The 27,645-nt window shown below is 35.9% G+C and overlaps 1 protein-coding gene and 1 long non-coding RNA gene across 4 annotated transcripts in view; both read right to left on the bottom strand.

Annotated features, from left to right (window-relative positions):
* DMD (dystrophin) overlaps positions 1-27,645 on the bottom strand; it is a 2,147,259-nt gene that overhangs the window by 1,165,116 nt on the left and 954,498 nt on the right. The gene's annotated exons all lie outside the window — the stretch shown is intronic.
* On the bottom strand, positions 8,080-15,665 carry LOC145535992 (uncharacterized). The gene is made up of 2 exons (XR_014075579.1): positions 14,550-15,665; positions 8,080-9,223 (listed from the first exon to the last, which is right to left on the bottom strand). It is a non-coding gene; the product is annotated as an uncharacterized LOC145535992 (long non-coding RNA).

The raw sequence follows: 27,645 nt of genomic DNA, 5'->3' as shown, positions 1-27,645 counted from the left end.
TGCCATGTGGGAGACCTGGGTTCGATCCCTGGGTTGAGAAGATCCCCTGGAGAAGGGAATGGCTACCCACACTAGTATTCTGGCCTGGAGAATTCCATGCATTGTATAGTCCATGGAGTCACAAAGAGTTGGAAACGACTGAGCGACTTTCAATTCACTAGATTGGCTACATATTACTTCAATTCCATATTAAATCCAGTTCTCTTGGGAAAAAATCTGATAATGTGACTTAGGTGACATGCCACAGCACTCTGGGGGTCCACAGTTCTGTAAGGCTAACATCTAAAGTTGCACGATAATCAACTCAGAAGGATCAGTCTCAACCACAAGGTAAGTACCAGGCTCATTATCACCCCTTCCCTCAAACTTCAAAGGCCTTGCTATATACAACACTCATGCTAGAAATAAGGCTGACGTGGTTATCCTGCACGTGCTTTATATCCAGAGATATCACTTTTAACATGATTCTCTTATGATCTTTTAACATTTAACTTCATAATACGTCAGTATGTATCTTTTTGCTTTCTTTAAAAAATGGAAGCTCTAAAAGGGAAATAGCATCATTTATCTAATACAGAGAGTATGTTACCTATTTTATTTATTACTCTTTGTGCTGTCTTTTTCCCCCAAATAAATAAACAAACATAAAACATGCACTTATGCACCCTGTAACATCTCATGAAACATCTTGGCTAAATTTGCCTCAGGATGCTAGGATCTGATTATTCATGTTGTTTCTTGGGGGTCAGATTATCTCATAGCAAAGAATAGCAATCTTATTTAGTTAAAATACTGGGATAGGTATAATATGTGTAAATGTGCAAACACACACACACACACACATAAAATTGTTATGTATCCCTGAGGTGAAGATGGAATTGCAAGAAAAGAATTTTTGTTGTGATATTCCTTTCTGGTATGGAATAGATAGGCAAAAACATAAATATTCCTGAAAACAAATAGTCCTGTTAGAAATGAAAGCAGAAAATGAATCGCAATACTTGGATGATAATCATCGCATTGCTGCCAACTAACAATGGAATCTTGGGCAAACTTTTACCTTTTTATCTTTAAGCTTCATTTTCTACACTTTAAAAATCATAAAGTAAACATAGATCAACATTTTGAGGTGTTATGACACAATATCTTTTTTTTTTCAAAATTTATTTATGCTAATCTGTAACCTTGAAACTATTCTTAGACAACAGCAGGGATTTTAAATTGTTGAATTTAGCCAGAAAGGGATACATATATTATGAAAACTAACTAAGTAGGATTTTAGTTAACCAAAGAAACACACATGGGATGAAATTATATGATCTTTAGGTAAGAATGAAAATAAAGAGTGAAAAAAAAAAATACTTTCTCTCTCTTTAGAGTATAAATATGAAAATCCCCAAATAAATACTCAGGTGGATGAAACTCTGGCAAGCATTTGTTGATTAAATGCCAATGAAAGCTAATTAGTCCAGAAGCTGGTTTCACATATGACACTACAAACTGATAAATAAAAGCAAGTATTAAAAACACAAGGTATGTCTTTATTGGTCAAGATCTTACAGCTAGGGGAAAAATCATAAGCTGTCAAGTCAGTGGTGTGCTGGTAAATGTCTAACAGCTCTCCTGGAAGTGGGTGGGGATTTATTTGAATACTCCCTATATATATATATATATATATACACACACACACAAATTTTTATAGGAATAGAGTTGTTTACAATGTTGTCTTACTTTCAAGTATATAACAAAGTAAATTAGTTATGCTTCCCTTGTGGCTCAGCTGGTAAAGAATCTGCCTGCAATGTGGGAGACCTGGGTTCGATCCCTGGGTCAGGAAGATCCCCTGGAGAAGGAAAAGGCTACCCACTCCAGTATTCTGGCCTGGAGAATTCCATGGACTCTATAGTCCATACTGTCACAAAGAGTCAGACATGACTGAGCGACTTTCAGTTTCTGGAGGAGACTAAGGAAAAAGTAAGACTGGAATGTATACACACACATACTGGATATATACTGGATGTATATATACACACATACATATTCATTCTTTTTTTAAATTCTTCTCTCATATAGGCCATTACAGAGTGCTGAGTATAGTTACCCATTAAATTTAATTTCAAGCTATCATCATGGCATCAGTGAACATGGAGCTGGTAGTGTACCATTATATAGTCATTCCACCATTCAGATACAATAGACATAAATGGTATCAAAATCACAGATTAAAGTAAAAGGTAGTAAAATAGTTAGGCAATGGTGAGATTTGAGCATCTATTTCCTTTGTTTGTAATATAATTTAATGTATGTTAATATAATTTAATTTTCAGTGACAGTTATGTTTAACAATGGTCCAAAAATTTCTAAAAGTTTAATGATTGGCTCTAGCAAGCCACTATGAGCCATCTGTAGTGCACCATGGAGTGAATTTAAACATTAGTCTAGCTCCATGTGTAAGAGAAAGAAGGTTCTTACCAGTGCCTACACCTTAATTCATTAATTTTGCTTATTCTTTGAATATATTAGTTTATATACTATTTTGTTTTTTGAAAACAAGTCATAGAAAGGACTCACAGAAAATCATAATATGAGGGATCTAGTTCTGTTAATACTATACAAGTCAAATTATGGCTCATAATTAACACCACCTAATCGCAGGTGTTGAAATTGCAGATCCAGAACTTGTTAACTTTTTCTATGCACTAGAGAACCAACTAGGGAGCTAATTTCACACAAAACACACATGCACACACAATTTAGCTATATTTAGGCAGGCTTCACTCTAGACCAACTAAATCGGAGTATTTGATTGATTTTTTGTAGATCCCCTCAGCTAACGTAAATTTAATTGTTGAGCCAAGTTTAAAAATCAATGGCAAAGAAATAAAATAAGTTGTACTCTATAGCTTTGTTTTATATGATGAACATTTCAAAGATATGTAAAGATAAAAATAATAAAATGATGACCCCCATGTATCTGTCACCCAACTTCAGTAATTATCAGTATTTTTCCAATCTTGTTTCACCTTCTCCTACTGCTTATATATATATAAGTTTTTTGTAGGTTTGTCAAAGAAAAATTCATACATCATACTATTTTACATTAAAATACTTCAGCATGTGCCTGGAATTGCTCTCTGAAAATAGAGTATAGAGTAGTGACAGTGACTGCAAAAAACATAGTCATTAAATGTTTCAGTTATTGTATACTGGTCCAGATATGATGGCAGATTCTGGGGATGCAGAAAATCTTAATGTTAACTTAATGACTTGCTCTTAACACGAAGCCAGTAAGATAATGGATAAGTTTGCTCATGCTTTTGTTCTTAATATGTAACAGTGCTTCTTTGCTAATCTTTTGGTTATCTGATTAATCTCTCTTATTTTTTTAGAATTCAGTTCAAGATCTTTCCTGTTCTTTCCTGACAGTGGCCCTCAGTTTGGGTTAGGTGAACCCCACTCCCTCCTCCACTGTATGCCCACTGCTCCCAATACAGACTCCACCCCAAGGACTCATCACTCTGCATTAAAATAGAGTTGATCATTCTTCCTTCTCTAAAATTTTTGAGATCAGGGCCCATATTTTATTCAGCTGTATACTTCTAGTCTTTCAACACAGTATTAGAATCATAGCAGGATCACAATACTATTTGTTGAATGAATGAAAAGTCAAAGAATGATCAGTTCTGGCAGGTTTTCAGCGTGCAGGTCAGAGACAGAAGAAGAAAACTGCCAAGCTTGCAAATATGAAGATATTAATTTAAGGGCAAATGTTTTATAATCTTTCACTTCCATAATCATCACCACAATGATTTGTGGATTTTATGACAAGAAAGATGTTATATTAATTATTTCAACTGTTTCATTGCAGGGACAATGATGGCAAGGAAAATGAAACAATTATGCTTTGAAGAAGTTAGAGAAGGATATTCAGTTCGTTTCAGTTGCTCAGTCATGTCTGACTCGTTGCAATCCCATGGACTGCCGCACGCCAGGCTTCCCTGTCCATAACAAACTCCTGAAGCTTGCTCAAATTCATGTCCATCGGGTCGGTGATGCCATCCAACTATCTCATCCTCTGTCACCCCCTTCTTCTCCTGCCTTCAATCTTGCCCAGCAGCAGGGTCTTTTCTAAGGAATCAGTTCTTCGCATCAGGTGGCCAAAGTATTGGAGTTTCAGCTTCATCATCAGTCCTTCCAATGAACACCCAGGACTGATCTCCTTTAGGACGGACTGGTTGGATCTCCTTGCAGCCCAAGGGATTCTCAAGAGTCTTCTCCAACACCACAGTTCAAGCATCAATTCTTCAGTGCTCAGCTTTCTTTATGGTCTAACTCTCACATCCATACATGACTACTGGAGAAACCATAGCTTTGACAAGACGGACTTTTGTCGGCAAAGTAATGTCTCTTCATTTTAATAGCTGTCTAGCTTTTCTTCCATGGAGCAAGTGTATTTTGATTTCATGGCTGCAGTCACCATCTGCAGTGATTTTGGAGCCCAAGAAAATAAAGTCTGTCACTATTTCCATTGTTTCCCCATCAATTTGCCATGAAGTGTTGGGACCAGATTACATGATTTTCTTGTTTTTCAATGTTGAGTTTTAAGCCACCTTTTTCATTCTCCTCTTTCACTTTCATCAATAGGCTCTTTACTTCCTCTTTGCTTTCTGTCATAAGGGTGGTATCATCTGAATATCTGAGGTTATGGGAATTTCTCCTGGCAATCTTGATTCCAACTTGTGATTCATCAAGCCCAGCATTTTGCACAATGTACTATGCATATAAGTTAAACAAGTAGGGCGACAATATACAGCCTTGTCTTACTCCTTTCCCAATTTGGAATCAGTCCATTGTTCCATGCTCAGTTCTAACTGTTGCTTCTTGACCTGCATATAGATTTCTCAGGAGGCTAGTCAGGTGGTCTGGTATTCCCATCTCTTGAAGTATTTTCCACAGTTTGTTGTGATCCACACCGTCAAAGGCTTTAGTATAGTCAATAAAGCAGAAGTAGATGTTTTTCTGTAATTCTCTTGCTTTCTCTGTGATCAAACTTTTACTTTTTCAGGTAAAGTGAAAGTTGTTCAGTTATGTACGACTGTTTGGCATCCCACGGACTATCAGTCCATGGATTTCTCCAGGCCAGAACACTGGAATGTGTAGCCTTTCCCTTCTCCCAGGGATGTCCCGAACCCAGGGATGAAATCCAGGTCTCTCACATTGCAGGCAGACTCTTTACCAGCTGAGCCACAAGGGAAGCCCAAGAATTCTTGAGTGGGTAGCCTATCCCTTCTCCAGCAGATCTTCCCGACCCAGGAATTAAACCAGGGTTTCCTGCATTGCAGGCAGATTCTTTACCAACTGAGCTATTAGGGAAGCCCCTATGATCCAACAGATGCTGGCAATTTGACCTCTGGTTCCTCTGCCTTTTCTAAATCCAGCTTGAATATCTTGAAGTTCTTGATTCATGTACTGTTGAAGCCTAGTTTGGAGAATTTTGAACATTATTTTGCTGGCATGTGAGATGAGTGCAATTATGCAGTAATTTGAAGATTTTTGGCATTGCCTTTCTTTGGGATTGAAATGAAAACTGACCTTGTCCAGTCCTGTGGCCACTGCTAAGTTTTCCAAATTTGCTGGCATATTGAGTGCAGCACTTTCATAGCATCATCTTTTAGGATTTGTAATAACTCACCTGAGATTCTATCACCTCCACTAGCTTTGTTCGTAAGGATATTATAGGTATAAAATAAAATACCAATAAGAGAAGGATATTATCAGTATAAAATAACCCCAAATCTGCAGATCCATTATGGATTCCCTACAAATGCTCATGCACAGGCAATATTTATACATTAATGTTAATATCTGATATTTAATGAAATAATACTTTTCTTAAATGTGCCTTATATTTTGTGATAGAAATAAATAATAAAAATGTAATGTTAATATTAATTAAAACATTGTTATAACTTTTGTTAAATAAAACTTCTGAAGTCATATGGTGATTTCAATTATTTGGTCTTAAACTATATTATATTCTTATATTGAATTGTTCACTTATATATTTTAATTTCTAGACTGAGAAATTAAAATTTTATTTGACAACAATTAGACTCAAATTATAATTAAAGTATCACTTGCTACACATCTAGACAAATAAGCACCCAGATGCCCACTTTATAGCCTGTTTACATTATGATACTAATTAATTGTGGCACTATGCCAAAAAATATAAGAGCAGAAAGTAAGTAAAGAGCTCATTACAAATATAAGACTAATAATTGTAAATTCCTGGTTTCTCAATAAAATGTGAGTTAGTAACCATATAATTAATTACTAATTAAACTGTATAATGTACTTCACTAACCAAATGAATCAAGAAAAATTCAATGTGACTTTTATTATAGATGATCATATATAATTTTGTTTTTCTGGAGTTGCCAGACTGGATTTTAAATATGAAAATAATAAAAATAAAGGTACAGATATTGTTTTAAAATATGCTGACATGTTAATCACTATGAAAATAGTGAGATCTTATATAACTCTTATGTACAGGGACCAAGACTGTAGGATAGTAAAACTATTAAATTTAAAAAAAATAAGTAAGTTTCAAATATATATTTTTAGGATAAGGGCTCAATTCTTTTTTTTTTTTTTTGATGTTCACGATGGATTTATTTTATTTTTATTTTTTTAATTGTAAATTAGTTTATTTATCTATTTTTTAACTTTACAATATTGTATTTGTTTTGCCATACATTGACATGAATCCACCATGGGTGTACATGTTTTCCCCTTCCAGAAACCCCCTCCCACCTCCCTCACCATCCCAATTCTTATGTTGAAATTATTCCAGCCCAGAAGAAATTTCCAATTATTCTCATGCTCATATTCCATAATAATTATATGTATCAAAATGTATATATATATATATATAAATAAAGTGTGTGTTTGTATGTACGTAAAACTTTACAAATCCCATTTCTAGCCATGTATTAAACATTCCTTATATTCGATAGTGAAAGTTGCTCAGTCATTTCCGACTCTTTGTGACCCCATGGACTATACAGTCCATGGGATTCTCCAGGCCAGAATACTGGAGTGGGTAGCCATTCCCTTCTCCAGGGAATCTTCCCAACCCAGGGATTGAACCCAGGTCTCCCACACACAGTTGGATTCTTTACCAGCCGAGCCACAAGGGAATCCCTACAATAGTAAAAAAATATGTTTTGTTCTCATCAGGTTGATTTTGGTTGTGCTCAACTCTATGAAATAGAGCTTTGTAATACAGTTTCATAGTGTCTTAAAACCCACTCTTATATTTGAAGCATAAGAAATTACATCAGAAGCTCATCAAATATCCCACTAAAAAGTTCCTTTGAGTCAATGGTTCTCCATATTCTTTGGTGAATATGAGCTGCTGTTCATAATTTCAAAGAACCTTGAAATGACCAAAGAGTAAAGATGCTTGAAGAGAAGATCAGAACATACTGACGGGAATCTCAAAACATTGTCAGCAAAGGTCAAATTCATACCTTTATTATCCTTATTTTACTAATGAGTGAACTGAGACTTGGTAAAAATTCACACAGTCAGGGATTGGTGGAGCTAAGATTCAAACTCAGGTCAGTCTAATTCCAAAGCTAAATTCTTAACTGTGTCTGACATTCACTTATTCCTGGACAAATTATCAATATAAACCTAACTTTGTCCTGTTAATACTCCACACGAACTGAAAGCTACTTTTAGACAAGATCTCTTTGTGTTTCTGTTCTTGTCTTTGGTCCATGGATTAAACACCCAAATATTCTGGAATGGGAGCCAGGATATCCTGATATGGTCCTATAGTCAGAGGTGCTGACATGGCTGCTATCATCCAGCAATGCCTACTGTCTTAAAGCTTGCAATTCTGGAGCAACACCAAAATTCTTTAGTTCTCTTCATAAACTATTCTCTATACAGTGTCTTTTTTTTTTTTTTTTTTTTTACATGAAAAGTGTTTGGAACCATTCAGTGCCCAAGCATTTTCCTAGAATGATGAATTCAGGACCTTGCCTTGTTCTTGGAAAACATGTATTTATTTTTCTGATAACAGCAGTAATAATTATAATATTTTTATAGTTCGATAGAACCTTTTATCTGGAGGATTTACAGGAACTCCACATATAAAGTATTCACTGTAGAGAATTTTTATTGAATATATCTTAGTGGAAATATTGGAAATGGTGTTTTTAACATTTAAATATATGTCAGTTTTTAAATTCTACTTTCTCTTCTGCTCACAATCTACTATTCACCCTCAAAATGATTGTATGTGTTTTATGTCTACTCTATAGGCATATAATAAAATGGTAAATGTGGCTTTTCCTCACTCTCTTTTGAGCTAATATTGTTTTAAGTTTCTTCTTGCATTCCTTAGTAAGCAATATTTTCTTTCATTCCTATTAAACTTTACTTGTCTAGTTTAACCAGTTTTATTTTCCTCCTGCTTATTGTATTTCCATCAATAAATGTCAAAAGGAATTTCTTAAATTCTTATTTCCTCTGACACAGAATGCTTCTCTTAATTACATAATTCTTACTCCCTTATATTGTAACTATGGACATGATTGTAATTAAACATTAAGCAAAGTAGGAGACATAAGAGGGCATTGTATTCATAATCAACATATGGTCAGTCACTTCCAACGGGTCCTCAACACTGATGAGCAGTATCACTGATGCCTTAAGCTTATACAGTGGACCACTGTTGCCCACTGGCTTCTCTGTGAAATTATCTCCTGGTTTTCTTCCTTTCTCAGTGGCTATTTGTTTTCATGTTGCAGTTCCTCATGACTTTGTCTGACCTATCTTCTCTTCTGGCCATACTCTCTACCGAGTTACTGTATCCACTCACATAATTTAAAATAACATTTCTATGTCTATGACTCTGATACGTATCTTCCATGTATTGCTCGTTCATATAATTATAGATGGGGATCGGAAGTTTAAGTCCATGAACTTTTGTGTGTGTGTGTGAGAATATATACCAAACACAAAATTTAGCATTTTATCTGTTTTAAAGTGTAGAATTCAGTGGCACTAAGTATATTTACATTGACGTTGTTTAGTCATCCAGTCATGTCTGAATCTTTTGCAATCCCATGGAGTATAGCCTGCCAGGCTCCTCTGTCCATGGGATTTCCCAGGCAAGAATACTGGAATGGGTTGCCATTTCCTCCTCCAGGGGATCTTAATTACTCAGGGATAGAACTTGCATCTCTTCCTGCATCTCCTGCATTGCAGGCAGATTTTTTACTGCTGAGCCACTGGGGAAGCCCGTATTCACGATGCTGTGTAATTATCACCACTATCCATTTCTAGAACACTTCATCCTTCTAATCTGAAACTCCCTACCCATTAAAGAATTCCCCATTACCGTCTATCTCTAGCCCCTGGTAACCACCATTCCACTTTCTTTATGAATTTGACTATCTAGGTATCTTATGTATGTGGAGTCATACAGCATTTTTCCTTTTGCCTCTGTCTTATTTCACTGAGACTAATGTCTTCAGTCTTCATCCACATGGTAACATGTATCAAAATCTCATTCTTTTTTAAAGCTGAATAATATTACATTCCAATCTCAAAGAAAGTTTTCATTCCAATCCCAGTCTTCATTCCAATCCCAAAGAAAGGTAATGCCAAAGAATGCTCAAACTACCGCACAATTGCACTCCTCTCACACGCTAGTAAAGTAATGCTTAAAATTCTCCAAGCCAAGCTTCAGCAATACGTGAATCATGAAATTCCAGATGTTTAAGCTGGATTTAGAAGAGGCAGAGGAACCAGAGATGAAACTGCCAACATCCGCTGGATCACTGAGAAAGCAAGAGAGTTCCAGAAAAACATCTATATCTGCTTTATTGACTATGCCAAAGCCTTTGACTGTGTGGATCACAATAAACTGTGGAAAATTCTGAAAGAGATGGGAATACCAGACCATCTGACCTGCCTCTTGAGAAACCTGTATGCAGGTCAGGAAGCAACAGTTAGAACTGGACATGGAACAACAGACTGGTTCCTAATAGGAAAAGGAATATGTCAGGCTGTATATAGTAACCCTGCTTATTTAACTTATATGCAGAGTACATCATGAGAAATGCTGGGCTGGAGGAAGCACAAGCTGGAATCAAGATTGCTGGGAGAAATATCAATAACCTCAGATATGCAAATGACACCACCCTTATGGCAGAAAGTGAAGAAGAACTAAAGAGCCTCTTGATGAAAGTGAAAGAGGAGAGTGAAAAAGTGGGCTTAAAGCTCAACATTCAGAAAACTAAGATCATCGCATCTGGTCCCATCACTTCATGGGAAATAGATGGGGAAACAGTGGAAACAGTGTCAGACTTTATTTTTTTGGGCTCCAAAATCACTGCAGATGGTGATTGCAGCCATGAAATTAAAAGACACTTACTCCTTGGAAGGAAAATTGTGACCAACCTAGATAGCATATTAAAAACCAGAGACATCACTTTGCCAACAAAGGTCCGTCTAGTCAAGGCTATGGTTTTTCCAGTGGTCATGTATGGACGTCAGAGTTGGACCATAAAGAAAGCTGAGTGCTGAAGAATTGATGCTTTTGAACTATGGTGCTGTAGAAGACTCTTGAGAGTCCCCTAGACTGCAAGGAGATCCAACTAGTCCATCCTAAAGGAGATCAGTCCTGGGTGTTCACTGGAAGGACTGATGTTGAAGCTGAAACTCCAATACTTTGGCCATCTGATGCAAAGAGCTGACTCATTGGAAAAGACCCTGATGCTGGGAAAGATTGAGGGCAGGAGGAGAAGGGGATGGCAGAGGATGAGGTGGTTCGATGGCATCACTGACTCAATGGACATGGGTTTGGGTGGACTCCGGGATTTGGTGATGGACAGGGAGGCCTGGTGTGCTGCGGTTCATGGGGTCACAAAGAGTCGGACACAACTGAGCAACTGAAGTGAACTGAATATTACATTTTATGGATACATCACACTTTGTGTATGCATTCAGCTATATCAGTGGACATTTGGGTTGTTTCCACCTCTTGTTTATTGTGAATAATGCTCCTATAAACATGGGCATACAAATACCTGCCTGAATTCCTGCTTTCAGTTTTTTGGGGTATATATTCAGAAGTAGAATAACTAGATAATATGATAATTCTATGTTTATTTGTTTCAGGAGGTGGCTGATTTTTAAAAAGAAAGTTTTATTAGAATACAATCACACCTAATCATTTATGTATTGTCTATGGTAGTGTTTGCACAAATCAGGTAGACTTGAATAGTTGTGACAAAGACCATAGGACCTACAAAGCCTAAACCATTTACTACCTGGCTCTTTATAGAGAAATGTGTTGACTTGTGCTACAGAAAGTAGTGCTACCAATTCCTTGGCTTCACAGAGAACATATGGTTTTTAAAGAGTTAAAAGATCTTTTACATATGGAGACAGGAAGAGGATGTTATTCTCAGCCTAAAGATGAGAAACCAAAGATAGAATGCCATACACAAGTCATATTCTCAATGAAGTTAGTCCGATATTAATATTGAGACTCAATTTTTCCAGGTAAATCTTGCTTTCTCATCACAGAATTACTGAGTTATACCAGTCTATATTAGATGGAAAAATCAGGCATCAGTTTTCCATATCAATGCAATATTTCACATTGCCTTATTTGACTGAAGATAAGATTAGAGATATTGCTTCAAATGAGAAATCACCTGAATTTTCAAGAGGCTGACCTGTATAACTGTGAAATAATTTGGCCTCCAAATGCTTCCACTATAAAATATATAAAATATAAACTATAAAATATATAAAGTCTATGTGCTATGTATGACTGCACATAAACTTCCCTTGGAATGTTAAGGACTAGGGTAGAATATCCCTTTTCACTGTTTTGAACATAGCCACAGGTAAGACTGTGAAAGAGTACAACTTACGTAAATAGAAAAATAAATGATTCATAAACTGATCTCAGGTACCAAAGAGGCAAAATAATTCAATGGAATTATTTCACTGTGCTACAAATTGTGCACTTACATGGTATATTAGATATAAATAAGAGTTTATTTTAAATCAGTATAGGCAGAAGTGGCTGGAAACTAAAAGGATATATATCTTATCCATAATATTAAAGAGGATTTAGGATACACTTAAGATAACATAGTAAATCTTGTTAGTTTTGCCAAAGCAGCTTCTGCTTAGCTTTAAAATCTCTATTACTAAATAGAAAAAATTAATTTGGGGCTATTAAAATGTCACAGGAAATCTTTCATTAAAATTAGAACTATTCAAATTCTACCCATCCGTATCATTCAATGACTGGTATCTTCAGATCTCACCCAAAAGTGTGATATACTATTATTTTGAGGAACTGTTCTCATTCAATATAAATCCATGCTAACTTTTCAAATTTAAAACATCTTCTATAAAATGCATTCTAACGTGAGTATCCCATTTTGTGTTATTTATGGCGATGCTCTTGGTTCTCTATGACTACATATATCAAACACAAATAATATAAATATGTAATTTTCTGTAAATATATAGAGTATTGTGATGTTTTATTTACTTTAATATAATTTAATAGGATTTTATATTATTGTATTACATTTATATTTATGATGAATACAAGGTAAATAAAATCTAGAGTAACATTAAATGTTGTAAGAAATTTGCTCTATGCTTCAAAAACTCATCAATATTTTCATTGAAAATCCACCATGTACTTTGGACACAGTTTTAAAGAAGATACTGCTACCCTTGTCTCAAAGATCATACACTGAAACTCTACTATGCTATTGATGCTATGAGGAGACACATTAAATTAATACTCTTGATCATTGCCCCCTAAGAGCATATGATATAATTTATACAATAAAGAATAACTACAAATTATTATGATAGGAATCAGTATAAATACGTGGAATGCAATGCTCTAAATGAGCAGAGAAATTAGATACTGTCTCCTGATCAGTTGATCAAGGATGCCTTGATAGAAAGGGTAGCTGAGGGTACCTGAGAAAGGATACCTGAGTAATTCACAGAAGCATCATTTAATGAAAAAAAAAAATATATATATATATATTCATTAATAGATTTATATATTATATATAATATTATACATTTAAACAATGTATATTTAAATATGCATTTAATATATATTATTTATACACACACACACACACACACACACATTATTTAAATGTCTAATATCCCTTCTTTCTGGAGAAAATTAGTGTTTGCTGAATTTCCCAGTATTCCCTTATGGTTCCCATACTCCTCTGAGGTTGCTTTGGGACCAATATGGTTAAAAATTGAGAAATGGGACTGTGAGGAAGTGATACACTATTTCCTGTGTGAGGCACTTAATTATCAGTGCCCAGTCTTTAGTTCCCCTTTGACAATGCCCCTGAAGTTTACATAGTGAGGTGGCAGAACCTGCGATCTAAACATAGTCTAGATTCCTGAGTTACCACATGGAGGAGAGTTACATGCTGTTGGCAAAATGGTGGAGTAGAAGGACATGCACTCATCTTCTCCTGGGAGAACACCAAAATCGGAACTAGCTGCTGAACCATCAAGAGGAGAATGTTGGATCCCACCAAAAAAAAGATACCCTACATATAAGGGCAAAGGAGAAGGCCCAACAAGATGGTAGGAGGGGCACAATCGTGTTTAAAATCAAATTTCAGATCTGCCAGAGATGCTTGGAGGAGGCAAACAAAACCTTGTGTGCACCAGGACCGAGGGAAAGGAACAGTGACCCCCACAAGAGACTGAGCCAGACCCACATTTACATCAGACGTATAAGCAAAAAAAAAAAAATACATTTACGTCATTGAGAATTAAGGATTTTTTTGTGGCTGCTATCGTTAATTGCTCTGACTAAACATTTCATTCTTTTGGTTATTGGTACCCTGCTTTTCCTTTGGAGAAAATTAATATTCCCTCATTCCACATGGTCTCAGGGGGACTTTTAATCACTGCACTCTGCAAACTTTATAAAGAGGTGAGACAAAGACCCAATGTAGACCAATTAGATTCAAGCCTTTGGATCCAGAGTTGAGAGGCAACAGGGACAGGGAGAGTTTAAAGCTAAGCCATTTTGATGGCAGGGACTTTCTTGAGCTCTGAGCTCTCAGTGCTGTCCTGCTTGGGCTGTGGCTGCCTTTTTTCCCCCTTTCATTTCTGTGAACTATATGGCGTCTTCCCAACAGATCCCACTTCTCTTAAGGCCAATGGATTCTTTCAGATTCTTATAACCAAAGCTTCCTAGTGGTATTAAGTGAAGGGGATTTGTATATGTGTAGTTCTAGTCCAAAGAACTGTCTTCAGAATTAGGGCATTTTAGATAAAAATGGGTTTCCCCAGTGGCTCAGATGTAAAGATTCTGCCTGCAAAGAGGGAGACTCGTGTTCGATCACTGGGTCGGCAAGATCCCCTGGAGGATGGTATGGCAACCCACTCCAGTCTCCTTCCCTGGAGAATTCCATGGACAGAGGAGCCTGGTGGGCTACAGTCCAGGCGGTTGCAAAGAGTCAGACACAACTGAGTGACTAAGCACATTACTAAGCCAATCTCTTGCTAGATATAAATAAGTCCAGTTTTCTGTAGAGGTATGTGGAATTGCAAGTCAGAGAAACCAAGTTAGGGCTGTGAATGCCAGGCTATGAATTTTTGATGTTAGCCTCTGGGCTAGGGGGTTATAAAATCAAATGCCTTCAGGGGCATTTGGGACACATAAAATTGTAAAGCTGTACAAAGTATAAGGCCATAAGTGCTAAACTGATTGTGTTGACCAGTTCAACCCCTGCCCTGTTTTAGTGCCTTTTAAAGCTCCCCGCAGGCCAAAGAAAACAACCAAGCAAAGCATATCCTCCAGCTCTGTCTCCAGGGGCCACCAGTTTGAAACTAAGATCATCAATAGAGAACTGTCAAAGGGTTCTGTGCTGGGGAATGTGAGCCCAGGACTTGCTGCTTTAGAAAAATTAACCTGTCAAAATAGACAGGGGGTGGGTGGAGGCAGATCTCTTATAAGGAATCTACTGACTTGAGATTGATGTAAAGAAGAATGGAAAGCAAGGGAAGACATAAAAACATTTGAAAAGTTAGAGTCTACAGAACTGGGTAAATGCTGAAATGAGGAATTCAAGTGCAGGGAATTCAGGTTGAAGCAGAAACATTTTTTTAGCTCCCATTACTGTGCTATACAGATCATTCTGGTGCCACCATAATGGCAAAGCCAAGGAATGGACACAGTGAAATATATGAAAATATGAGGTCACGAGAAGGAGGATGTTTCATAGTGTCTTGAATGTGAAAATTTACAACATCCAAAAGCATTTCTAGACATTACTAAAATAAGAGCACCATCTATATAATCTATGCATGATGTTGAAAAACAGCAACAAAAAAAGTTCTTACTGGGCAGTTTTGATATTTGTAAAGAAGCTGTCAAACACAGTGATGTGAGAGGGAAGAAAAATACTTTACATTATGCACTGCTTAATGTTTAAGCCACAGGATGAAGCTTCTGCCCCAGGACATTGCTACTGGCCTTTAGGGGAGTGCAGTGTTTTGGACAAGCACTATGGCAATAACAGGCTGGAGTAAGAAACATGGTCTTCCCCCTGGGCTTGATGCTTGGAACTGTACTCTCTGAATTAACAAGCTTCATTAAGAAGAAGGTGTTCATTGAAATATTATACATAATTGCAAACATTAAAAACGGTCCATATTCACAACACGAAAATGTTTAACACAGTATCAAATTAGCATAACTACTGCATATAAAGTAATTATAAAGTCAATGTACCGACATGGAAAATGTTTGTGACAGTTAATAAAAAAATTAAAAAATCAGATTATAAAAAAATAAAGTACAGGTAAGAATAAAGAGAGGACAATAAATGCTTTTGCCTGAGGGCCTCATGAGAAATAATGGTGGTATCCTCATGGAACTGCGAAGTCTAATTAAATTACACGTTTTTTGATTAAAGTGATGGTGCTACTGATCTGGTCAATTTAAAATGATTTTATAAAATACTTGAGTTTGTAGTTCTTTATCTCATGCTTAATAGCACGAAACATCAAAACAACAACTTACAAATATCTCCCTACAGAAATTATACAGATAGATAGGCAGACAGGTGTGGTTTTTTAAAAATGAATGACTGACAAAAGAAAATTATTGATCTCAAGAAATCAGTTTGAGATTTATCTGGGTGCGGGTAGTAGAGCAGAATATTGGGAGAGTACTATTTAATTCCAGGACTAAATATATTGGGTTGGCCAAAAAGTTTATTCAGGTTTTTTCCCAAAGGAACTTTTTTGCCAATTCAATAAATAAGAGCTATAAAATTTGAACACTGTAATTTTTGAGGAAATATGTTCCATTTCTATACCTAAATAGCAGATCATTTTTAAGGTATTTGATGGAAACTGAGCTTATAAAAAAGGATTGATTACAAAGAAAGCAGTAACTCCCTAAACAGTCAGGGTTCATTTGAATCCTGAGGACTTATCCTAACACAATGGCATAGTTCAATGTATAACGCAGGTCTAAGAATTAGTATCAGAATCAGCCTGGAATGTTTTTATTGCCTTATTTAATGTGTGCATTCACATAGCAATCATATTAGCCACAAATGAGAGTTAGTGAGTGAGTGAGAGTTAGTAAGTGGAGACCAAAAAATAAAAGGTATGCATTCTATGATTCTATTTTTATAACAATCTAGAAAATGCAAACTGATCTATAGTGTCAGACACCAGATCAGTGATTTCCTGGGGTGGAGGCAGGGCAGGAGGGAGGGATTACTAAAAGGAGGCTTATGAAGGTGATAGTTATGTTCACGGTCTTGATTGTGGCCATGATTTCACTTGTGCATACACCTTTAAACACTTGTCAAATTGGATTATTTAAACACGGTAAGGTTTATTGTATGCCAACTACATCTCAATAAAACTTAAAAAGGTTAGTAGGTGGGCTCTGTCACTACCGAAATGCATTATTAGGTATAAAATATTTAGTTAATACCAATTTATGCTTCTTCAACAAGGGCAATTGACTACTATAGTGGATGCTGTGATGTGTCGCCCAAAGTCATAAATTACAAGTGAAGCGTGCATTTCTCTCATTATTGTAGTATTATCTGCTAACAAATCACCATTTAGCCCTTCTCAGAAGTTTTCCTCGGAAGATAGGAGCTTCCCTGCCCAAGATTATACAGCCTTGCAGTGGGTAAGTGGGGGACATATTCAATTATAGATGGATTTAGGGCCACAAATATCCAACCTCTTTGCCTCACTCAGGAATATTCTAAATGACCCTCCCAACTCCAAATGAGACTAGCTGAGATTTCTCTTGTAATGACAACACAACTTCAATGTTTCCATTTGTCCAATCCAGTTCCCTTTATTCTCTCCCAGGCATTGTTTTTAGAGCACTTCCCAGTAGAAATCTCTGTCTCAGAGGCTGTTTCTTGAGGAACCCTGTCTAAGACAAATTTTATGTCTAGGTCAAATTTTATGCTGAAAATCTAAAGTGCAGAAAACAAAGCTACATACCTGAAGATGTCACCTAAATAACATCATGAAAATTTCTATCATTATGCATAAAGACGTTATATACAACAGATACATTTTTGGTGTTCATTGCTCATTCACTTTGTTACTAGATTTCTGGAACAAGACACAGGATATAAGTCTTTTAAAAAGACTCAGGAAAGAGATATGGTGAACACTTTGCATGTGATTAACAGGGAATCTTTTGCAGAATGTCAGCTATTAGGGACATTTTCATGCTTGGCAGAATAACTGTCATTAAATTTTAGTACATGAAGGCACAACATTTTGTTATCAATCTTACTAGATCCATCCACCATGTCAAAATAATATGAACACATGCCAGAAGAAACTGCATTTCACTACTATTACTGCCAGAAACTTGGCAAAATGTGGCCTCTTATTTTGTAAATTTATTAAAATAATAATGCTAACAAATATGGCGTTAACTAGATGCTAACTTTCCAGGGTCATTTTTCACTAAATGAAATTGCCATTAGAATTCTTTCCTTAGGATGAAGAGAACAGTTTCCATGAAAACCTCAATTGATTTTCACTACCTAGAAACATGAAACACATGTTAGCCCTGGGAGACAAATGAGAGAAAAGAAAAAATTTCTTTTACCAGAAGTTCATCCAGCATATTGAGTGGTAATAGACATCTTCCATCTAATGACAGACATGAGGAGGGAAACAAGGCTTTAATAACAGAAACAATTCTTCTTTCCTCTTCTATCCATTCTCATCTATCCCTTAGGTATTGATTTAAAAAATATTTCATAAGTTTGACATCCAAATGAAGAAATGTAAATGAAGTGCACTTCCAAACTATCTTCAGACAGTCCAAGAGACTTGCTTTCAGCAGAATGAAACCCAAAATGTCTATAGATTTTCTTAGTGTATAAAAACAACCCACATTTTACTTTCTCAGTTTACTTACTAAAGCTAAATGACATTTTTATCTTTATTTTTTTGTCTTCAAATTCCATTGAATTTGAATAGAAAGTTTGTGAGATAAGTATTTTAAGTTCTGTCCATGGACATTCGTTGATAGAATGATTTAGACCATATGGGCAGACATGTTATCATGAAAGTCATTTAGAGAGCTAGCTCATGGAAACCATCTCATGTTTATTATATTTTTAATATCAACAAAGTTATTCCCTATAAAACAGTTATTGGAAAATATCATTGATAAAGGGCATATCTTATGACTAAGATGTTTCAAAGCAACAGAAGAAATACTGATATGTTATACAGAGAAGGGATCTGATTTTATGGCCATTGATGAGGCTGATAGTGTAGTCTTCACACAAGGCATATTTCTTAGTACCTTTTCTTATAACTTCAAGAAGACACATGGCCCAGTTCAGTCAATAAATGGCTGTATAATAATGATTATTAAAATAATACTTGGCCATGTCTTCCATGATCGATATGTCACCACAGTCAAAGGGAGCATGAGGCAGTCTGTACTGAAGTTAGTAACAACCTGAATGTTCCTCTTTAGCTAGGCTGTGATCTATTTTCTTGAATAATACAGCATCCTGTAAAAATAGGACTGGAAGTAATTCCAGTGCTTTTAAACCCAATTCAAAATTTAATTTCCTTTGTGACCTTTGAAACATCACAGTTATAAAAGTCTAGCTTTCCTAATTCCCCAGATTTTCCACAGATACTTTCTTATTAAGAAACAAAGCAAGGCAACCTTCACACAATTTGCAGTTCTCTTTCTTTCAGTTAAAAAAAGGATTTTCATTTAACTTCACTTATCTCATTTTCCTGTGTTCTTCAACCTTAAAATGCTTCAAGCCTTGCTCACGTTTCCCTTAAACTTTATACATATCAAATGCCTCTTTCTTTTTCTGTCATCATTTTTTTCCAGTCTTCTAGATCTCTAATCCTTCCTATTACTCTTCACGCTGTGACTCATGAATCAAGGAATTTTTATTTTGCAAAGAATTTTGATCATGAGGTAAAATTAACTAATGAGTAAAATTTGTCTTCATTCATGTCTAGTGAGAACTAATTTATTCTTAGATTCTCTAGGGATATCCAAAGAATTGTGTTTTGATCTTCCAGGACTTTAACTTTTAAAATGCTAGAATGAGTAACGGATGTCTAACCAACACCATGAATGCTGATCCAAACAAGTAATAGAGACCTTCTCAGATTCTACAACCATATAAAAGAAATCATAATTTTAACTTGTCTTTTGACACTAGAGACAAGACAGTTGGATAGTTTGAAGACAACTTGGAATAAAGTTGGCATACTAATAAAAGTTTCTTAAATTAATCCTTTTAAAATCTCCCAAATATTTATTGGTGATAGAAAATACAAATTCAAGCCTCTTATGCCATTCAAGAATTTCACTTAAGCAGGATTGTATCTACAATGTTCGATTTCCAGTTTGAATTATGTCACTGACTAGTGTGAATCCCACTTTCAAAAAAATAAAACTATGTCCAATTCCAATTTACAGTTGTAAAGGAAAACTCAGCAATTCAAAGACCTAACTACAGTTAAGTATATGCTAACAACCAAAGTAAACATTGGTAAAAGAGTAAACAAGTCAATGAGGAATAATAAGAAAGTCACACAAATATCAGAATGCAAATGCTTAGGATTAAATTTGGATCCAGAGAACTGCAGGAATAAGAAAAGTAGCTCAAACATGCAAAAGAATGAACAGCTGGATAAAGTAGTGCAGTGGCCTAATTTAAAGGAATAATGCCCTCCCTCGCCCTGCCCCCCTCCAGGATTCATATTGTAGAAGACTCAGTTGGAATGTCACCCATTCTGTTGGTTCTTGAGAGTTCAGTGTGCCCTGGCTGAGGTTCAACAGCCATTACTCTTAATCTTCTTACCACCTCACTACTCTCCCACAACTTTCTGAGGTCACCTCCCAAATCAATGACCTAAACTCAAATGCTTGTCTCAGGATTTGCTTTCAGAGGAAGCCAAACCAAGACATTCTTAACCTCCAAATGTTTAAGACCCAAATCAATTCTTAACCAAAGCTATCCTGACCCTGTAGTTAAGAGTTAAGGGAACACATGTAACTAGATTGGAAAATCCATTTATGCTTTTCAAAAAAATGTAGCATGTGTTCTTAGAGACTGAGTAGGGATACACAGAGACCTAGTAGAAGGAAAGAGAGCACATTCAATAAATTATTAAATACCAACTAATAGTAGGGTTTCAAAGGACAGGTCTTTAAGAAATTTGAATTCTGGTACAAGTAAAACAATTTCCAAGCATTAGATTCTATATAAACATAAAAGTTAGTTATTACCAGAAGGTTGTACCTCATCATAAACAGGTTTTGTTTATTTTTCTCATACCCTTAAGCTGCTAAAATATAAATCTGATGAAGTCTCTTCCTTGTCATTGAATTCTGTGGAGTTTTATTTGTAAGAAAAGAATGTTTCCCTTTCAGAAGTGTTGGCTTGAATTAGAAAATGCTTTATTATGTGCATTGCAAACCTACTTATTTACCACAGCGAGACAGAGACTCCTTCTTACTTTGTCATGCAGCTGCTTGTTTTTAAACAAATTTTGCCAAGAGACATAAACCAGATGGCCCTCGTCAAGGCTATACTGTGAGCCATGATAGTCAGCTTATGGTACTTTCAAGCAGCCGACAGCTGGGTATGGAAAGTCATGATGCTATTCGGAAATCCAACTTCCAAGGATGCCAAAGCACAAGGAGACTCTCAAGTTGGTAAATAAAACTCTGACTTCAAGTTAGTTTTAATACCCTAAATTCAATAATTTTTTTCAGGGGTCTTTAAACATCTGCTTTAAAATACCAGTTTTTCTTTGGCAAAATAGAAGATTCTTGAGAGTCCCTTGGACAGGAAGGAGATCAAACCAGTCAGTCTTAAAGGAAATCAACCCTGAATATTCATTGAAGGACTGCTGCTGAAGCTCCAATACTTTGGCCAACTGATGCAATCAGCTGACTCATTGGAAAAGACCCTGATGCTGTGAAAGACTGAGGGCAGGAGGAGAAGGGGATGGCAGAAGATGAGATAGTGTGGATGGCATCACTGACTCAATGGATGTTAGTTTGAGTAAGCTCCAGGAGATGGTAAAGGACAGGGAAGCCTGGAGTGCTACAGTCCATGGGTTGAAAAGAGTCAGACACAACTGAGCAACTGAACACAACAAAATAGAAGGACCCACATGAATTGCATTAGAGATTAAACTTGTGGAAAAATGGATTCAGAATACATTTTCAAGTGGAATCAATAAGCTAGAGATTGGGCTTTCTCCAACAGTTAGACATCCACAATCAAAAAAGTTTACTGATGCTGTAATATTCTATTCTGGTAGTGTATTATTTTATATTGTTGTTCCCAATTCTACTCTATAGTGTTATCATTCTTGACATGGCCTCATGGTAAGCAGAGGGCATTCCTCTGCTTTTGCACTTTGGCTTGCCACGTGACTTGCTTTGACCATTGGATGTGAACCTAAAGAGGCACTTTGTCAGTTTCAAATTAAGGTCTTTAGAACCATTATGTGTTTCTGTTTGCCCTTCTGAGAACTTTCAGACTGTTCCATGGAAGAATATGTACAAGTATCTGCTGCCATTCCAACCTGGGCCCCAGAGGAAAACACACAGATCAGGTATATTCATTCAACCTACAGTCCCACAGGCTAAAAAAAAAAAAGAGCCCTGCTCTCTAAGCATGAGAATAATTACTCACAGTTATTTGGGAGTGTGTGTGTTACACAGAATTATTATGGCAGTATCTGAACATTACTGGCAAACTTTGTTAAGGGTCCAATGGAAAGCTACTTGGGGTCAGTCTGACATTACTGGGTGGTAGGGGAAAAGGGATAAGACAAATATGAGAGCTGACATAAATGCCCTAATCATGGTGCTACTTTATAGAAGGTCTCCATAAAGATTACAGAACTGTACCTCTGCTTATCTCAGAATGCCTTCAAAACAAATAATGACAACTCTTGGTTTTAAATGTTATCTCTGATTATTACAGGAAGGCAAATGAAACAAAAACATGCAGAATTTCAAAAGAAGCTAAACATACATAATTCACGTTTTGTGAAAAATTTACAACTTACATTGATTCAAACATAAAAATTATTCAAATAGGAAGACTTTTTAAATGCCCATCTATTATTTCTAAGTATCTAACCATTCTAGGAAATCACATAGGATATTCCAAAATGTGTTATTTCAAGCACAAATGTCTCAAAAACCACATCTTCAGCTTGTAATGGGCAGTTTTCCCTTGAGGAAATTGATGTTTTCAAGAGGAATTTGAGACTGTCCATGGATAAACTAAAACTAATAAGAAAATAATTCTTGTGAAAATTGCCTTACAAGCAAGAATTTGCAATTCTCACAGAGTAAACAGATTTTTTTTTAAAGTGTTAGAATTTTGTAATGGTAACAAATCACACTCTCCCCACCAACAGCAGAAGTTAAAATAAGCAAGCAAGTAAGCAAATGAACAAAAAGTTTGTTGCCTTCCACCAGAAAGTTATGTTGACTTTAGTAGCTAATGGGTATATTTATCTTATGAGAGTCTATTTACTTCTCTCAAATACCATAATTATAAGAACATATCAAGATCTCAGATTATTCATATATTGCTATATCTATACTTCAAATTCATAATTCAACTTCATTACAGAAAAATGGAAATAAATATGAGGAAATTTACCCTCCATAAATACTCTATTGAAAAAACTATAATGGAAATGAAATTCTTGGTAAATAAAAAAAACAGAAATTTATTCATTTCAAAATATTGTAACTTAAGAGTGAGAAGCTTATCATTTTCTTGTAAGGATTCGTCAATTTAAGAATTAACATGTACTGAGCAGCTACCATGGTATTATACTGTGTTTGGCTTAGGGGTGACAGAAGGTATATGGCACAGTTTCTGTCCTATAGGAACAAAATGGATGGTGAAGAGTTGCACACAGTTATGTAAGACATAAGAACTTATGATAAGCACTTCTAAAAGCAGTGCACAAACAGAGGATTCTAGAACACAGAAAGTGAAATAATTGATTGAGATGAGCAAATGGTTCCAAATAGTGATATTTGCATTTGGTCCTGAGTGACAAACAGGACTTTGACTAGTACCAAAGAACATACAGGGTTTCTCAAGTAACTGAAGGGATTCTTAAATACTTGGCTTTGCAAAGTACCTGATAGAACCATGGTTTATTTTTCTACATGATATTGAATGTGAATATACCACCTTCCAAATACATCTCTTTGAAACACTGTGGTTTCAGATACAAGAGTTTAAAATGTTTATATATATATATGTATATATATATATATATATATATGTATATGTATGTGTGTGTGTGTATATATATATATATGTATATACCCTTGTTTCTGCTACTAAAGACTGACATCTGAAACACAGAATATAATCCTTGAGCATAAGAAATCCTAATGAAATGCATAGGAGACCAGGGGCACAGAGATAAGAATTCATAATTTGGGTCAAAATATAGGCTCTTGCATATATTCCTATGTGATCTTGGGACAATTATTTGTTCCCTCTAAATCTCAAGTTCCTTATCTGAAAATAAGGTTCTCCTGAGGGTGAAATCATATATGTAAAGCACTGAATACCTGTTTGGCATGAAGGTGTTGCTAAAACAGAAGCTCTTTGCTTTTAACTAACACGCATGTTATATGTCCAGAAAAGGGGATGTCCTGAAGCTTCAGTGCATTGTCATAATTTTAGCTTTAGTCTCAGATCCTTATTTTATGGTGGATATTCTTGGAGTCAGTGATCTAAACCTCTACAACTTACAGATGACCCAACTTTAGTCAAAGAAAGTAAGTAGAGACTATGTAACCTAAGTGCACTGTGAAAACCAATTATCCATGTCTCTACTCAACTAAGCTGTGGCTGTGTTGGAAAGGGATAAGAGTCAAGCAAAAATTAATTACTTAAACTTTGTTTTGAAGGTATGGAGAGATAGAACAAATGGGTATTGGGCAATGATGAAAACCTTTTACTTTTATATTGGCAGAATTCAGGAAGCTGCAGTAAGCTGTTTGCTCAATCAGAGCTCATAAAATTATGAAAGAATGCAGGGAAAGAAAATGATGGTCAACAAAGCTATACTTTGACATATTTCTTATGTGCATGCATGCTAAGTAGCTTCAGTTGTGTCTGATTCTTTGCAACCCTATGGACCACAGCCTGCCAGGGTCCTCGGTCCATGGGATTTTCCAGGCAAGAAAACCCACTGGAGTGGGTTACCATGCCCTCCCCCAGGGGATCTTACCTACCCAGGGATCAAACTCACGTCTCCTGTGTCTCCTGCATTGGCAGGTGGGTTCTTTATCACTAGCGCCACCTGGGAAGGTCATGTATTTCTTAGGGCTCTTTAAAAAACACAACAAAAGACATTTTCTCTATATACACATTAAAGACTGTTAGTTCTCTTCCAATATCCATGCTCCCACTTCTCTACAGTTCAGTTCAGTCGCTCAGTCGTGTCAGACTCTTTGCGACCCCATGGACTGCAGCACACCAGGCTTCCCTGTCCATCACCAACTCCCGGAGCCTACTCAAACTCACTTCTCTATAACTGAATACCTTTTGGCAGAGTACATCATATTCAGGAATAAATGCAACATTTTCTAGTCTCCCTTGCAGATTTGGTGGTCATGTGACTGAGTTAGGCCAATAAAGTATAAGTGTAAATAAAATGTGGCAGCTCCCAGGGAACTTCCCTAAAAGACTATTGGTGTGAATCCTTTGCCCCTTCTCCCTACCTCTTTCCATCCTACTTCTTGGAATGTGAACATGGTGGGTGCTCCATCTTGCAATGTGGAGATGAGGGCCCACATGATGAGCTAGATCGAACATAAGAATCAGTAGAGTCATCCTAACTGCTTGGACGGCAGCAAACTCCTAGGGTTTTAAGGAAAGAAATGAATGCTTCTTTCTTAGTGAAAGCATGGCTCCCTTGTGCTTCTATTACCCTCAGCCAAAACAAATTGTAACTGATAGAGCAAATTTCTAGAAAAGGTACATTTAGCACAATTTTGCTTTCTTCTAAAACTCATCTATCCTGTGTAGAGGGGTGGAAATATATGTGTGTGTGTGTGTGTGTGTGTATTTTTGGAGAAGGGGAATTCGTGGCATAATAAAACCAAGAAACATACAATGGGTAAAGTCAAATAGTGGCATTATTTCCAAAATTAGGCTAGTCTTATAGGTCTCAACTTATTTTCTATACTAGAGCCTTTTTCCCTTTGGCAGTGATGAAAATACGAGATTATTTAGATAAGAAACAAGCAAAATATATCCCCTGTACAATGAAAAAGTAGAATTGTCTATGGTGAAGAACGGAAATGTGTGTCTACAGCTATCCCAGGAAACAAAAATGTTCAATTACTTTGAGAAAAAGATTCAGGATATTGATCTATGGTTAACTCTGAGATTATGTGAATTTTATATATAGTCAATTTCTTAGCTGAAGCAAGTTTTAAACTAACCTCTAAGTGAACTGTAAAGATTTATAAGAATCTGAAAATGTTAAAGATATAAGGCAAAATGATCCTGAATGAAATGGCTATTATAAAAAGCAAATCACTCTGCAGTTCTTGAGTGCTTTGAACTAGCAAGGGGAACATACAGAAGGTAAGCTGATGGGCAGAAACAAACTTATATTTAATACATTTCAAAAAGCCCTTTTATTAAACAAATACAACAGATCCCTTTCATTCAATTTCTTCACCAACTGTCCTCAACGACTAAAAAATTCAAATAAATTGTATGTAAACAAAGACATATAAACCAAAGACTAGTTTAGATATCTAAAATGACACTGTATCATGAATGGCTTGCTTATTAGACAGAGTTTCAAACACTAGGATTGTAGAATAAAGATCTTGTTTGTTGACCATTGGCTTGTTTTAATGAGATGGTTTGACAGTCACTATGTTAACATTAAATACTTCCTAACACCAACTATATGAGATTAACCTTTTGTGGTTTATAGCTTTGCCTCTGGTGGTAAAACCTCCAAGTAATTGGAATCAGAAGTCAAATCATAGACTTTATTTTGGGCTGCTGGGTAGAAACAAAAGACTCCTCTATTTGGCTCACAATTGCTCTCTCAGTGGTGTGCAAGGTACAACAACTGGCCTGTGAAAGATATGCACAATAGCTAGGGATTAATTTAGAATTTACAGAGACCCGACAGAAACATAAACACTTTCAGAGAGTAGCATGACAAAGAAGCCAGTATGCAGGAAGGGGTGATCCCTAATTGAAATACACAAGAGGAAATAGGCCAGAGAAGGCAGTGTAGAGGCTCAGCTTCATGCATGGAGATTATAGCAAATGACAGGTTAGTAAAAGATTTGCCTTACCTAAAGTTTTGATGATTAATTTTGGCATATAAGATACATCAATGCTGTCAAATTATAGTTTTTATCATTATTATCATCAAATAGTATTTATTAACCAAATGTGCTCTATGGGGAATTGTACTAGGAGGCAAAAATGATACGGTTTCTGACTTCCAGTAACCAATAAAATAAAACTGACCAATCAGTGTAGACAAATGTAGGGGAGCAGATAGAGAACAAGATGCTTAATGGGGAAACACTTTAATCTTAACAATAAGCTTTTAAATATTTCCAATATTTAGGTGAATTGGTGAGTATATATGCGTATCTATGTATGTTTCTTACTATATCTGTGGAGATAAAATCTATTTTCTCTACATAGACAACTAAGTTCTAAAAATGAATTCTATGGAGTCAATTATTTAATAAATGCTGATTTTCAGAAACATATTTTATGTTGAAAACCAAAACAGAAGCCTTCCCCATACCCCATGGTCTCAATAGCATGAAAAAGTGGGACATAAATGTAGAAACTGTCACTTCTTCCTCAATTTAACGCATCTACCTCTGCAGGGTCCCCATGAATGAATGGATGAGAATACATTCCCCTGGTCAGTACAAAAACAATTGTAAATGAGATGTAAAAAAAAAAATCCATATTCAGGGGATTT

This window comes from Giraffa tippelskirchi, chromosome X (genome assembly GCF_054371585.1).
Source record: "Giraffa tippelskirchi isolate mGirTip1 chromosome X, T2T-mGirTip1v1.2.pri, whole genome shotgun sequence".
In the NCBI taxonomy this organism is placed as follows: Eukaryota; Metazoa; Chordata; class Mammalia; order Artiodactyla; family Giraffidae; genus Giraffa; species Giraffa tippelskirchi.
Note: the sequence above shows the minus strand (reverse complement) of the source record. Positions and strands in the feature narration are given on the sequence as shown.